At 38.4% G+C, this 13,691-nt stretch overlaps 1 protein-coding gene across 22 annotated transcripts in view; it reads right to left on the bottom strand.

Annotated features, from left to right (window-relative positions):
* Window positions 1-13,691, bottom strand: part of BCAS1 (brain enriched myelin associated protein 1) — a 154,036-nt gene that overhangs the window by 83,997 nt on the left and 56,348 nt on the right. The window lies entirely within an intron of this gene.

Raw genomic sequence — 13,691 nt, 5'->3', positions numbered from 1 at the left:
TGCATTAGCACGGGTGTTTAACAGCTGGTGGAGAACATACCAGAAGGGGGACCTGAGCTGATAGCATCAGGGAAGAATCCCTCCAGTTCATCAGAGATACTCCTGGATCCCTGAGGGAAGATATCACCAACCCCTCTCTCTAGAAGAGGGAATTGAGAATTTCACTCCACTATGTTATAATTTAAGGGATGCTGAGGCTCTTTGGTAGGAAAATAGGTAGTAGTCATGGCATAATGGTTGAGGAAGGAGTAGTTAGCATAAAAAGCCTTCTCTCAACTGTGTGGTAAACAACAAGAATAAGTTACACAATGTCCACATGTTCTTCAGACATCATAAGTCTCCCGGAAAGAGCTCAAGGGGGTCTACCACATGAATGATGCAATTTTAGCAAATTGACTGGATCTAATTGGTGGTGTCTTCAAAGGGGACCGAATCAATACCAACTATGACTTTCTTTTGCATTTGTGATTGGGGATGTAAGATGACTTCATCACTTATGGCTGTTGAAAGCCTTCAATAAAGAGAGGAAAGTGCTTTGAGTCTTCTTTCTCCATGAGACTTAATCCCCTCTCCCCCGAAAACAGGCCTCCTTGGACGTTTACTCCACTCTTTTCTGTTCTAGGTGCAGTGAGTATAGTCTCCGAAATCAGCAGTTTCAAACACTGGGAACATAAGCCAGAGGAATCCCAGAGTCAAAGAATCTGGGCTAGGTATTACAGCCAGCCAGTCACTGAGACACCATGTGGCGCAGAGTGATCAACTGGAGAGACCTTCAGGATTCTAGGCAAGCAGAAGACTTTATGATATTGCCTTTGGACATGAACTTGGTGGGATCAATTCTGTGAAGAAGCTGAGCTCATCTCCCTCTCTGCTCAGACCAAGATGGCATAGGGGAATCAGTCCCCCAGGGTGTTGGGGGAAATGTTACTATGCTTGTTCTTGAAGTATAACATATCTGTGAAATAAACGTAAAAGCAATCTGGTACTAAGTGGTTAAATGAAATTGTAGTGCTAGTCACCAGATCTTAAAAATAAACCCAAGGGAACATAGATGATAGAGAATTAAGTTTATGACAAAGAAAAGAGACACCCTTAAACCCCTTAGAATACCTGAGAAACTTGAGGCAGAGATGTAACAAACCTATCCCTGAGGGAGTGGGACTTGTTACACTTGTATCTCTAAGGCTTGGCTTATTTTGTCATTTAGTTGTTTTTCAGTCATGTCTGATTCTTTATGACCCCTTTTAGGGTTTTCTTGTCAAAGATACAGGGGAGGTTTTTGCCATTTTCTCCTCAGGCTCATTTTACAGATGAGGAAACTGAGGCAAAAGGGTTAAGTGATTTACCCGGGGTCACACAGCTAGTAAGTAGATGAGGCCAGATTAGAACACAGGAAGAGGAATCTTTCTGATTCCAGCCCTGGCACTCTATCCACTGCCCTGACCTTGGCACATAGTAAACACTTAATGTGAATTGTTCTTGACTGACTTGAATGCTCATGACGTATTTTCATCTGTTAAAGTCCTATACATCACAGTTCAAATTCTGATATCTGTATAGCCTTTTAAGGTTTTCAAAGCACTTGTTTATGCATTATCTTGTTCGAGGCTCACAACAATCTGGTGAGATGGTTATATAGATGTTATTAACCCCATTTGATAGGTTAGGAAACTGAAGTTCAGAGAGATCAAATGTTTGCCCCATTCAGACAACTTAGTAAGCTTCAAGGTAAGATTTGAACGCATATCTTCCTGATTCCAAGTGTAGCATCTTACTTATTACATCATATACTACTCTTCTGTTCCACTGCCTACCCTATCAAGCCTGGGGAGATCTTGAATAGTATTGAGTCTGTACTTTTCTTATGTATTTTTTATTATAGTTACAGTTATTTTATTATAGCTATTTCTGACTAGATTATAAGCCCTATAACAACTTGGACTGTATCTTATCTCATTGTTGTAGCCACCACATTGCATGTTATCGTGTTCTGTACACAGTAGGCTCTTTATTAATATTTGCCAAAGATATTATTGGATCTCTCTGGATGCTGGGTCATCTACAACGGTATATGGGCCTCGGTTTACTCCTGCATAAAATAAGTGAAATGAACTAGATGATCTCTAAGTCTCTTGTGTATCTGAAATATTATGGCTCTAGGAAATCAGTGAATTGTCTTATTTTGATTGTCATAGAGAGACAAATAGGACAGCTAGGTGGAGCGGTGGATAGAGAGCTGGGCTTGAAGTCAGGAAGACTCATCTTCCTGGATTCAAATCTGGCCTCAGACATTTACTAGCTGTGCGACCCCGGGCAAATCACTTACCCCTTTTTGCCTCAGTTCCTCATCTATAAAAGGAGCTGGAGAAGGAAATAGCAAACCACTCCAGTATCTCTGCCAAGAAAACCTCAAATGGGGCCATGGAGAGCTGGACGTGACTAAAGTGACTGAACAACGACAACAGAGAGACAAGATAATGAAAACTCAAAGAACTTCATCTCTAAGAGTGTCCCTTCAGGTTCTTGACTATATTTTTACCTGTGGTTACCATTTTCCATTTTAATTAACTTGTGGATCAAATTAATCAGTTAAAAAAATAGTCATGAATCTGAATTCAGGGTATAAAATTGACTCGCTCTATTTTCCTTAGAAATGTTTAATTGCTGTAAGAGTCACTACAATGAAGAAGCCAAGAGTCTAAAAACAGCCATAGCCAGCAAGCAGTCACCTTAGGACCATACATTCAGAGCTTCTGAGAATATCAGAGGTCATCATGTCCAACACATTAATATTTTGGATGAGGACCCTGAGGTCTAGGAGATTAAATGATTAAGTGGCTCTTCCAAGATCTTGTAGCTCAGAAAAAGAACAGCCAGGATTTGAATGGATATCTCTGATTCCAATTGATTGATGGGAATAATGAGTTTTTAACACATCCCTTGCCCATTTTGTGCATCGTGGACATGGATTCAAAGTTTTATCATTTAAATTTAACCTCTTATTTTCCTAGACAGAGGGTTCTCATGGTTCCCTCTTTATATAGATCAGGCACTTAAATAGAACCTTGATTAGGGCTAGTCTGTCCTGGGGTAAAAAACTGCTGGCGTGGTGGTGGTGGTGGAGCAGCATGCAGCAGTGTAGTGAGCAATGTGATTGACATCCAGGAGAGGGGAGGACCTAACCACTACCCACAAGAAGGGCGTGGGGAGAAAATATCCAGGGGTACAAAGCTGAGAGGATAGTTAGGATATATGTAGTAGTTAGGTGGCAAAGGGACAACTAGAGTGCTGGACCTGGATTCATGAACACTCCTCTTCTTGAGTTCAAATCCAGCCCCAGACCCCTGGCCATGTCACTTAACTCTGTTTGCCTCAGTTCCTTATCTATAAAATGAGCTGGGGGAGGAAATGGTAAACCACTCCAGTATTTTTGCCAAGAATACCCCACATAGGGTCATGAAGAGTTGGACGTGACTAAAAAATAAATGATTGAACAGCAACAGGGATGGGGAAAGAACAAATCTTGCCACCCAGATATCTGCTTCCTGTGAGAAATCCCTGTTTACTCATGCTAGTTATTGCTCTACATAGAAATATTTGTTAATTTATCAGAAGAAGTCAATAAGAAGCTATTAAATAAGGAAACTAAGCCCTTCAGTTTTGCCATAGGATCAGTGAATAGACTAAGAGTAAATCTGTAAAAACAGTAATATACACATATTTAGTGTAGGTGGCCTTTGGCCTCCTCAGCATTTGAAGCCCTCAGAATATTAGAGAACCTAGAAATTTGTTTCCAACAAGCAGATGCAATGTAGATGGAGGAAAGATGAGAACCAGCCCTTTGGGCAACAAACATTTGCTGGGCATTCCCAACAATTTTTTCTGCAGATTATTAATAACAAATAATCCATATCATTAGATGGAAATACATTTGCTGAGGGTAAGGAGGGAGCTGTGAGAGACACGTAGGATAAGATAAACTATGTGCTAGGTGAATCACCTGTGGAAAGAGACTTTGGCACTACAACTAATTCAAAGCTTCCCATTAGACTGACACTATCAATTCTATACCGTATCACTCAGAGGTGAATTTTTTGTGAGTGTACAATATCTAATATATAGGTGACATGAAATATCTTCAGCAGTTCCCCTTAATAACTACTTTCCAATCACATCTTTTTCTAGGTCTTAAGTTTCTTACTATCTGTATGATGTCACTAATATCTCTGGATGTCAATTTCCTCATTTCAAAATGATTGAGTTAGACCAGATGATTGCTAATATACCTTTCATCTCTAACTGCTCTGAATTTATGATTAGCCTTACTTATCTTCTGAATATGCCTAGGACATACCTGCTGTGCATTGCACATAGTAGATTCTTAATAAATATCCTTTGACTAAATCAATGAAATATTATGACTAATACGAAATACTGCAAAAGATTCATGGTTTCGTTGCTGAGTACTCCTTGAATGTCCATATTTTCCCATAAGTCCCCAATGAAGGAGCTGCCCAGTGTGTTGGAGACTTTTCTCTTATTCTCTTTATATCTCGAGAACATAAGTTTGTGACTGGCTCATCTACTATTTCTATTTCTTCCTACATAGTTCACGCATCTCCATTTTTCATATATGTCTTTAAAATTAATATCTTTTACATTGCTTCTTGAATATCATGGGTGACATGTTGCAGTCTAATTATGAATATCCCCCAAGGCTCTGTGCTAGGCCTTGCTCTCTTTTTGCTTTATACTCTCTCACTTGGTGATAGCATCAGCTGTCATAGGTTCAATTACCTTCTGTATTCATGTGATTCCTAGATTACATATCCAACCCTAGTCTTACTCCTGAGCCATACCAACACATCACCAACTGAATTTTGGAAGTTTTGAACTGATTATCCCAAAGGCATCTTATTCAACATGTCCAAGGCAGAACTCATCACCTTTCTCCCTAGACTTACTCCTTTACCCTCTGAAATTTCCTATTGTTGTCAAGGGCACCATCATCTTAATCAGTCAACCAGGCTTACAACCTTGGTTTGATCTCTGATGCCTTTCTCCTACTCATCCCATGTATCCAATCCATTGTCAAATCTTGCCATTTCTACCTTAACTACCTCTTAACTATGTCTCCTTCTCTCTACTCACACAGTCGCCATTCTCATTCAGACACTCGTAACTCCTTACTCTAACTATTGTAATAGCCTACTAATTGGATTCTCTGCCTTCTTTCCCCACCTCAATCCACCCCACAACATAGCTGCCAAAGTGATTTTCCTAAAGCTTAGGTTTGACTATGTCATCCTCGTAACTCAGTAAACTTCAGTGACTCACTATTATCTCTAAAATCAAATCTATACTTCTCTATCTGGCATTTAAAGCTCTTCACAACCTTGTCCCTTCCAGTCTTCTTATACTATACTTCTCTCTGCATACTCTGCAAATGTGCTCCGTACAGTTCCTAAAATGTGGCATACCATCTCACATATCTGTCCTCTTTAATTAGCTGGTCTCCACAGCTGGGATGTTCTCCTTCCTCAACTCTGCTGTTTAGCTTCCTTTAAAGATTTGACTCAAATCCCATCTTTTGCAGGAGACCTTTCTTAATCCCCCCCATTACTATTGCTTTTTCTCTGAGATGATGTTTCATTTATATTTCATAAACAAATAAATGCCTCATACATATAGTTATTTGTATGCCATGTGCCGTATTAGAATATAAGTTCCATGAAGAGTCATTTTTTTGGGAAGGGGTTTACATTCAGTGCTTGCGCATCCAGCAAACACTTAAAAATGTTTATTGATTCACTGACTGACCATGTATCTTTGCACTGACCTTTACATTACTTGTAATTAAAACAATTCTGAGATCATCTCATTCCACAATTCACAACCATAGAACACTAGAGAAAACCATTTGTATTAAAGAGGCAGAGTTTATAGTACAAACATTCCGAGATCACTGAGAGCACTGTATAGTTTATCAATACAGCCAAATCTTCCCTTTCTACTCAGTGCCATTATCCATCTTCAGTGCTTGCCCATAATGCCCATAGTGATGTGTTAATTCAACATCATTGCCTAGCTACATGTCATAATCTAGGCAATGCATTTTGTCCATTTTGTTTCCAGAGTGGATTGTTTGGCTAACCCAGGGGTGGGGAACCTTTGGCCTCAAGGCCCCATGTGTGGCTCTCAATGAGGACCTAGGCAGCAGGTTCCCCACTCCTAGGCTAATCTCTTTCACACAACAATAGCTATACTTAAGGGTATTTTGTAAGATGCCAAAGCTTGATGCAAACAATGTTCACCTGTACATAGAAATATTCAGAGAACTTTGCCATCAATAGAAAATTCTAGGATGAATTTAGGATAATTTCCATGTTACTGTAGGTGGCTATTTTTAGTGATTTACCTTCTCATTTAACACCTTGCTTGATGTCAGTATTCTGTGGATTGCTTATCAAAGTAATTTTTTAGTTGTATCTGTCATAAAATCTCAGAATTTTATGTATTTATGAAAGACACCTTCTCTGAGAAGAGTCTTCAAGGCTTTACTTTGGTTTATCAGGTAAAATTTTTTTAAGTCAATAAAGAATAAATACAGCATGATATTATGTCCTTTATATCTCTCAACCAGCTGTGTGATTATGAAGATGGAGCCTGCTGTATTAAACTGCCTGTGAAAATGTGCTTGTTCTCTTCTCCCGTTTAAATTGAGGATGTCTTCAATACCTGAACAAATCATTTTCATAAAGATTTTGTTGAGATGCTAAAGTATGTCATTCATTCTTCATGTCTTCTCACTTGCTTTTTTCTTTCTTTTTGGTAAAATCATCACCTGAGATTCTTTTCAAATGTTCTCTCCTTTGACATCTTGAGAATTAAAGTGTAAGTGTTTTGAAAATTGCATTTTCTCCAGTACAAATGTCTTATGTATTAAGTTTGTGAGATGCAGCTACTCTTCTGGGTACCATATTCTGAAGTACTATGGCTACTTTCTTAGAAAATGCATCAGGTTCTGAGATACCTAGTCGTGACACTTCCATTACTGTTGCCAATGAATGTAGATTACTATAAAAATACTTGTGATGCTGCTACATTGTGTATCTGTTTTTTGTCCTTCCAAATTAATCTACAAATCCTTTAGGCTTGTGGGATTTGCACCTCAAGCCCTTCCTCCCTTCTTTCCTCTATCTTTTTTTCCTCTCTCTTTCTTCTCTCTTTCTTTTGCTGTCATCGTCCTTTATAGTATTTTGTGAATGACCTCTTAGCTACCGTATCATTCTATTAGGCAGGTGGTCTAGTAGAAAGTTCAGTGGTTTTGGAATCAGAGGATACGCATTGGAATTCTAGCTGGTCTTCTTGCTAGCTACATAATTAACATTGGGTGGACCTCAGTTTCCTTACCAACAATACAAGAGCATTAGCTTGTGGTGATCTTCGTTGCTCCTAGCAGCTCTAAATTTATGATTGATTGTAAGGAGATTGCTTACTGACCATAGCAATTTCCAGAATTTTAATGGCTATCTTACAGCAATTAAGCTCTTCTAGGAAATAATAACATATCAAAACAATATCTTCACTTTTATACATTTTATACAGTTTTTTTGGGGGGGGAGGGTAATCATGTGACATACAAAATATGTCTCATTTTAGTACTGACTTCCAGACATAAGAAGTTAAGATTCACAAAGTATGCTTTTGCCTAGCTTTTAATTATCCTATGCAAATATTTAAGCAATTTTGATCTTGTCAAGCCTGGACTATGGAAATACAAACCTGCCAGTTGTTGTTGTTGAGTCATTTCAGTTGTGTCCAACTCTTCATGACCCTATTTGGATTTTCTTGGCAAAGATACTCGAGTGATTTGGCGTTTCCTTTTCCAGCCCTGAGATAAATAGGGTTAAGTGACTTGCCCAAGGTCACATAACTATTAAGTGTCTGAGGCCAGATTTGAACTCAGGAAGATGAGTCTTCCTGACTTTAGGCCTGATACTCTCCATTGCAACATGTAGCTTTCCACAGACCTACTTGGTATACAAACAATATTTTAAAAACCTACAAACTAATCACCTTTAGAAAAGAAAGGGAATGGGTCACAATGCATGAGTTTACTGATTGTTCTTTCATTACTATGGGCATTTGGGATTTAGACATAAACGCATTTAATGCCAACTTAAATAAGGATTTTTCCAACAGTACTGTCTTTAAAGATGTGGGAGGAATAAGAAACAAAGCAGCCTCCACTTTAGTTATGGGAGGAAATGCCAATCGATCTAGCAACAAATGAATTTAGTTAGAATACAATAAGCAACAGACAATAAAATAATACAGCTCTCAAGGATAAAGTCCATTCTCAAAATCATCCAATAGGCTCATAAGATTTAGAGCTGGTAGGAGACTTTAGAGATTATCTAGTCTCATTTCACAGATGAGGAAACTGTGTCTCAGACAGGTTAAGTGATTTTCTCAGCATATATTGCATGTACACACAAGTCTAAACGCATGACCTAGAAAATTTAGAACTGAAAGGGAACTCAGAGAACATAGAATATCAGAGCTGAGTTGAGAGGAACCTTAGAACATAACAATGTTGTTGCTAGAAAAGGGCCTTAATACATCTACTCCATCTTCCTTACTTTATCTATGAGGGAAATCGAGCTTTGATGTGCCACTTGCCTAAGACCACAGAGTACATCACTGTTGGAATTGGGACAAGAACTCAGGACTTGTGAATCCTAATATAATGTTCTTTCTATGGTGCCAGATAAGCTCCTTAGAATAATATCCAGGAAAAGAAACAAATACACATTAAAAAGACTTGAAACTCTGATTTTTCCTTTTCTCTGAATTAATTAATGTGATGACATCGAAATTCATAGACTCATGAGATGATGAGCTACAAGAGGTATTCAATATCTTGTAGTCCATTTTGTGGATGAATCAATATTCAATAAACGTTTATTATGCATCTGCTATGCGTCAGGCATGGTGTTAAGCACTAAGGTGAAGAACCTGAAGCTGAGAGAGTTGAAATGACTTTCCTATAGTCACAGAGGTAAGTGTGTGGTAGAGCTTAGAATCAAGCCTGTATCCTCTGACGGTATAACTGCATGTTGTTATTTAGCTGTTTTAGTCTTGTCTGACTCTTTGTGACCCTATTTGAGATTTTCTTGGCAAAGATACCAGAGTGATTTGCCATTTCTTTCCCAGGTCATTTTACAGATGAGGAAACTGAGGTAAACAGAGTTAAGTGATTTGCCCAGAGTCACACAGCTAGTAAGTGTCTGAAGCTGGATTTGAACTCAGGAAGATGAGTCTTCCTGACTTTAGACCCCCCACTCGGTCCATTGTGCCACCTAGCTGCCCTGTGTAATTTGTATAGCTTGCTACAATTTTTCAGTCCATACATCTCATTTCTGGTTTGATATATTCTCTAAAGGAATTATTTAAAGCTGGCATCCTCCTGTCTTTCTTGAAAATCCATTATAAAACATAGACCACCGGATATTGTAGCCAAATTGCAATCTGGCCTTTAAGCAGCATGGCTAACTGCTCTTCCAATGGTATTTCATACCAAAGAAATGATGCAAATATAATTTAATAAGTCAAAGCACCATTACTGGACTGGAGACCAAAATAAGACCCCTGTAACCTTAAATGGATTCACTAGTAAAGATGTGTTAGCACCTCACACATATACCTCTTAGTTGGAAGCTCAGGCCTATCACTTTTATTTTATTTTATGCATTTGGAAGTCACAAGAGAAAAGTGTGTCACAATGTCAATCATCTTTGCTATTACGAGATATGGGCAAAGTGTTTCAACAGACAATTGGAGTTTACTCAAATGGATTCAAATATATGGAGATGAGCTATGGCAGGATGGAAAACCTGTGGCCTCAAGGTCACATCTGGCCCTGTAGGTCCCTTTGACTAAGGGCTGTACTTGAGGACCTAGAAGTCAGATGTGGCCTTGAGGCCTCAAGTTCCCCACACCTGAGCTATGGTGTGTGAGAGTGGGTGCTAGATTGGGGTCAGAGAAGATAGGTTCAGCTCTTGACTCAGCTGCTTATTTCCCATATGACCTTGGCCAAGAGATTTATCCCCTCCTGGCCTCACTATCTTCATCTATAAAATCAAGGACATGGATTTGAAGATCTCTAAGGTCCCTTCTGGCTTTGACATTTATGAGTTGATTACAAGAAGAGCCTCCTAATGTACAAGCTATGAAGATAAGCCTAATTTGTCCCATATACTTGCCTCCTGTTTTAGTTCTCTCCAATTGCTGAATAGAAAAGGAGGAAATAGAATTTACCCACCCCCTTGGGTCTGCAAATCAGGAAACTGTGGACAGAGGTGACAGAAAGCTTAAGGAAGCTCTCCTTCACATCCATTAAGCTCTTTTCATGGAATCACCTTTAGACTAGATACATCTGTAACTTTGCTTATGTGTTTCTTTCATCTTAAGAGGAAAACTCTAACCCAATCTTACCCAAATGTGATTGGTAAAATTTCAGGTAAAAAAAAATTGCAGTGAAAGAAAAAGAAGCAGATTCATATTAGAAACTAAAGTTTTCTGCCTATAAAAGTTAAATGTATTTCTTTGATAAGCTCAGGTTTGTTTTTTTTTTTTTGGTGATAAATATTTTAAATGTTTATCATATAGTGCTGGTTCACTTGTCAGGGGAAAAAAAAAATCAAAAGAACCCATTCCTGCCAACACTTTTGTTTTCATGAATCACTGCTCAGTGAAACATTCCAGGCATATAATTTATCTGTTCTTTGGCCCATGTAGTAAATGCTTCATTAGTGCATGAATTCTTGCCTTGTTTTAATTATGCTATGCTCTGAATGTAGTTTTATAGTGCACAAAAATGAGATTGTCATTCATGAAACACAGAAGGTTTGTGTGTTACCCTTAGAATGAAATGGAGGCATCTATCTTCTGATTCACAATCCTATCTGTTAGCTGGAATTGATATTCCAATTCAAGGAGGGCGTTATGCTGAACTGCAAGGACATCTGACAGTCCTGTGCCCAAGTCCTAATTGACCCTAAGGATGCTGGACCAATCCATTGACTATCATCTATGTAGAATATTGAGCTCCAGCCGTGGAAGCAGATGCATGAGGAGGTTTTTGTTGTTTCTATTTGAGGGCTTGGTCCTACCATCTCACACAAAGAATAGCTAATTTATAAAGAATTGGCAAGCCGTGGATCAGACAACTGTCCCAAACAATCAGAAGGCTCCTTGAAATCTTTTGCAAACACATCTAGTCAATCCTCATTGAAATTTACATAAAACTTTGTGCCCATTGAGCTGTTTTCATGGAGTTACTTTTTAGACTAGATAATATTTGTATCTTTGCTTATGTGGTCATTTTTTATTTTATGAAGAAAACTCTAATACCCAATCTCATGAAAAAGTCTTTGTAAAATTTTAAGTAAAAAGAATGAACTGAAATAGGCTTAAGAAGTGTCCTCCCCACATCAATCCCATGGAATGGGGGGTGAAAGTTGCATCATCCCCATTTTACAGGCAAAAAGACTAAGGCTTTGGAAGTTTAAATGACTTTCTCATGGTTATCAGCTAATAGGTGGCAGAGCCAGAATTCACAAGTCAGCTCCTCTGATTCTAAACCCAGCACTATTTCCATGACATGTTTGATTTCTGTTCATTTGGAAGACCTATACTCTTGGTGAGAGGGGTTACGTAGGGCAGTGCACATAGCAGACACGAACAAGTATTTGTTATATCAGTGGACACTTAATGTAATGCTTTAAAGTATGCAAAATGGTTTATATATATTCTCATTTGATCCTGAAAATGGCTCCGTGAAGAAGGAACTGTAGGTATTAGACTCATTTTGCCGATGAGCAAACTGAAATTCAAGAGTTTAAGTGACTTGTCCATGGAAAGACAACTAGTGGAATTTGAACATTTGAACTCAAATCTTGACTCCAAATCTAGCACTTTTTCCACAATGCTATTTTTCCTGAATGAATGAATGAAATGACTATTTTATGTCTTCTCAGTGCTTTGTACAAAACATGCATACAATACAAAGAAGTAGATACTCAATAATTCAGCTTTAAAGGTAGCTATCATCCAGTTTCAATTTTTGATTGTGCCAACTTCAAACAACTAAAAACTCGTGAATATGCAGGTTTCACACATGAATATTGAAGGTGCTGGCCCATTTTCCAGAATAGAAGACAGATTACAACTTTTGACTCTCCTAAATGGTTACTATGGCTTTACTCTCTAGCTTGGCAATAGTTATCCATCTGTCATAGCATCATGGGTTTAGATATGGAAAAGACTTTTGAAGTAATTGAATCTATCATTTTGTAGTTAAGGAAACTGAGGTCCAGAGAGATTAATCTGTCCACGGTCATCACAGCTAATAAGTAGAAGAGGTAGGCCCTGAACCTGCATCCTTTGACTAAATCCAGCACTGTCTACTGTACCAGGCTTCCTCCCATAGTGTTCCTAGTATATCTGCTCATCTTAAGATTCAAATCCCTTTTTCAATACACTCAAAATAGAATGTTCTCCCCAAATTTCTGTTATGAAAGAGTTGAGTTGGATAAAATGCCAAATATTGGATGTCTACCTCTTAGCATCCATGAGACTGAAACTTTGTTCACCTAAGCTTTGTTTCTCTTTGGTTATCAGGCTATTTTTTTAACCTTTTAAAGACTATTCTTGATAGGGTTATAGAACAGTGAACTGGCTTACAAGTTGTAAAAGTTCCTTCTCTGGAGAACTTTGGAAGTAACACAGGTATTCATTTGTATGACATTAGTAGGTACAGATCCTTTTGGAGGCTAGGAGATGGAATTAAGTGACTTCTCAAGCTACCTTTCAGTCTTATGATTCTCTTTCAACGAATAACAGTTTAATTTCCTCAACTCAACTAAACAGGCCTCGAATGTCTTTTGATTTTCTAGAGAAAATTTCCTGATTATTTCCCCCAAGTGATTCTGACTTCAGAACTCTGAACCTAAGAATTGATGCTCACAAATGTCATTTCATACAATGGTTGACTTCTTCACCAACTCCTCCTCTTTCCCTTCCTCCACCCCACTCCGCTCGCTTAGCAGACAGCAGTAGGAAGATCGGACTTTAAGAAGAGGAAGGGATAGCAGAGATCATCTAGTATTATGCTCTCATTTTATAGGTGAGGAAATTGAGGGTCAGGGAGAAGTGCTTTGACCATGGGCACTCAGCTACCTAGTGCCAGAGCCAAGAGTCAAACCCAGATTGTCTGACTCCAAAGCTAACCGCTTTTCCATTCATCTGCGTTGCCTCCTTGTAGGTGGTAGAGATTCCTAGAAATGTACCATATTGCTGAGGGACAGACCCTCAAAATAGACTCAGTTAAACTGGATCATAACATTTTCCTCCTTCCCCATTTCAAGTCATATGCTATAAGTTCAAGACTATAAGCTCTCTTATAACTAAAAGTTGTGGTGAGTTCCTTGCTACCATTGTACCACTTAGTCTACTCCAGCTCTGGCTACTGTTTCTCAAATATTCAAGACCTGATGTGTGAATTTCACAGAGAGACATGCATACAGCAGTACACTTTTGGAAGGAGATTTTCGAACTGATTATTTCAAAGTCCCTAAAAATATACTTTTCTTAACCAAATAATATAGAAAAATTCACCAACAGAT

This window comes from Notamacropus eugenii, chromosome 1 (genome assembly GCF_028372415.1).
Source record: "Notamacropus eugenii isolate mMacEug1 chromosome 1, mMacEug1.pri_v2, whole genome shotgun sequence".
In the NCBI taxonomy this organism is placed as follows: Eukaryota; Metazoa; Chordata; class Mammalia; order Diprotodontia; family Macropodidae; genus Notamacropus; species Notamacropus eugenii.
Note: the sequence above shows the minus strand (reverse complement) of the source record. Positions and strands in the feature narration are given on the sequence as shown.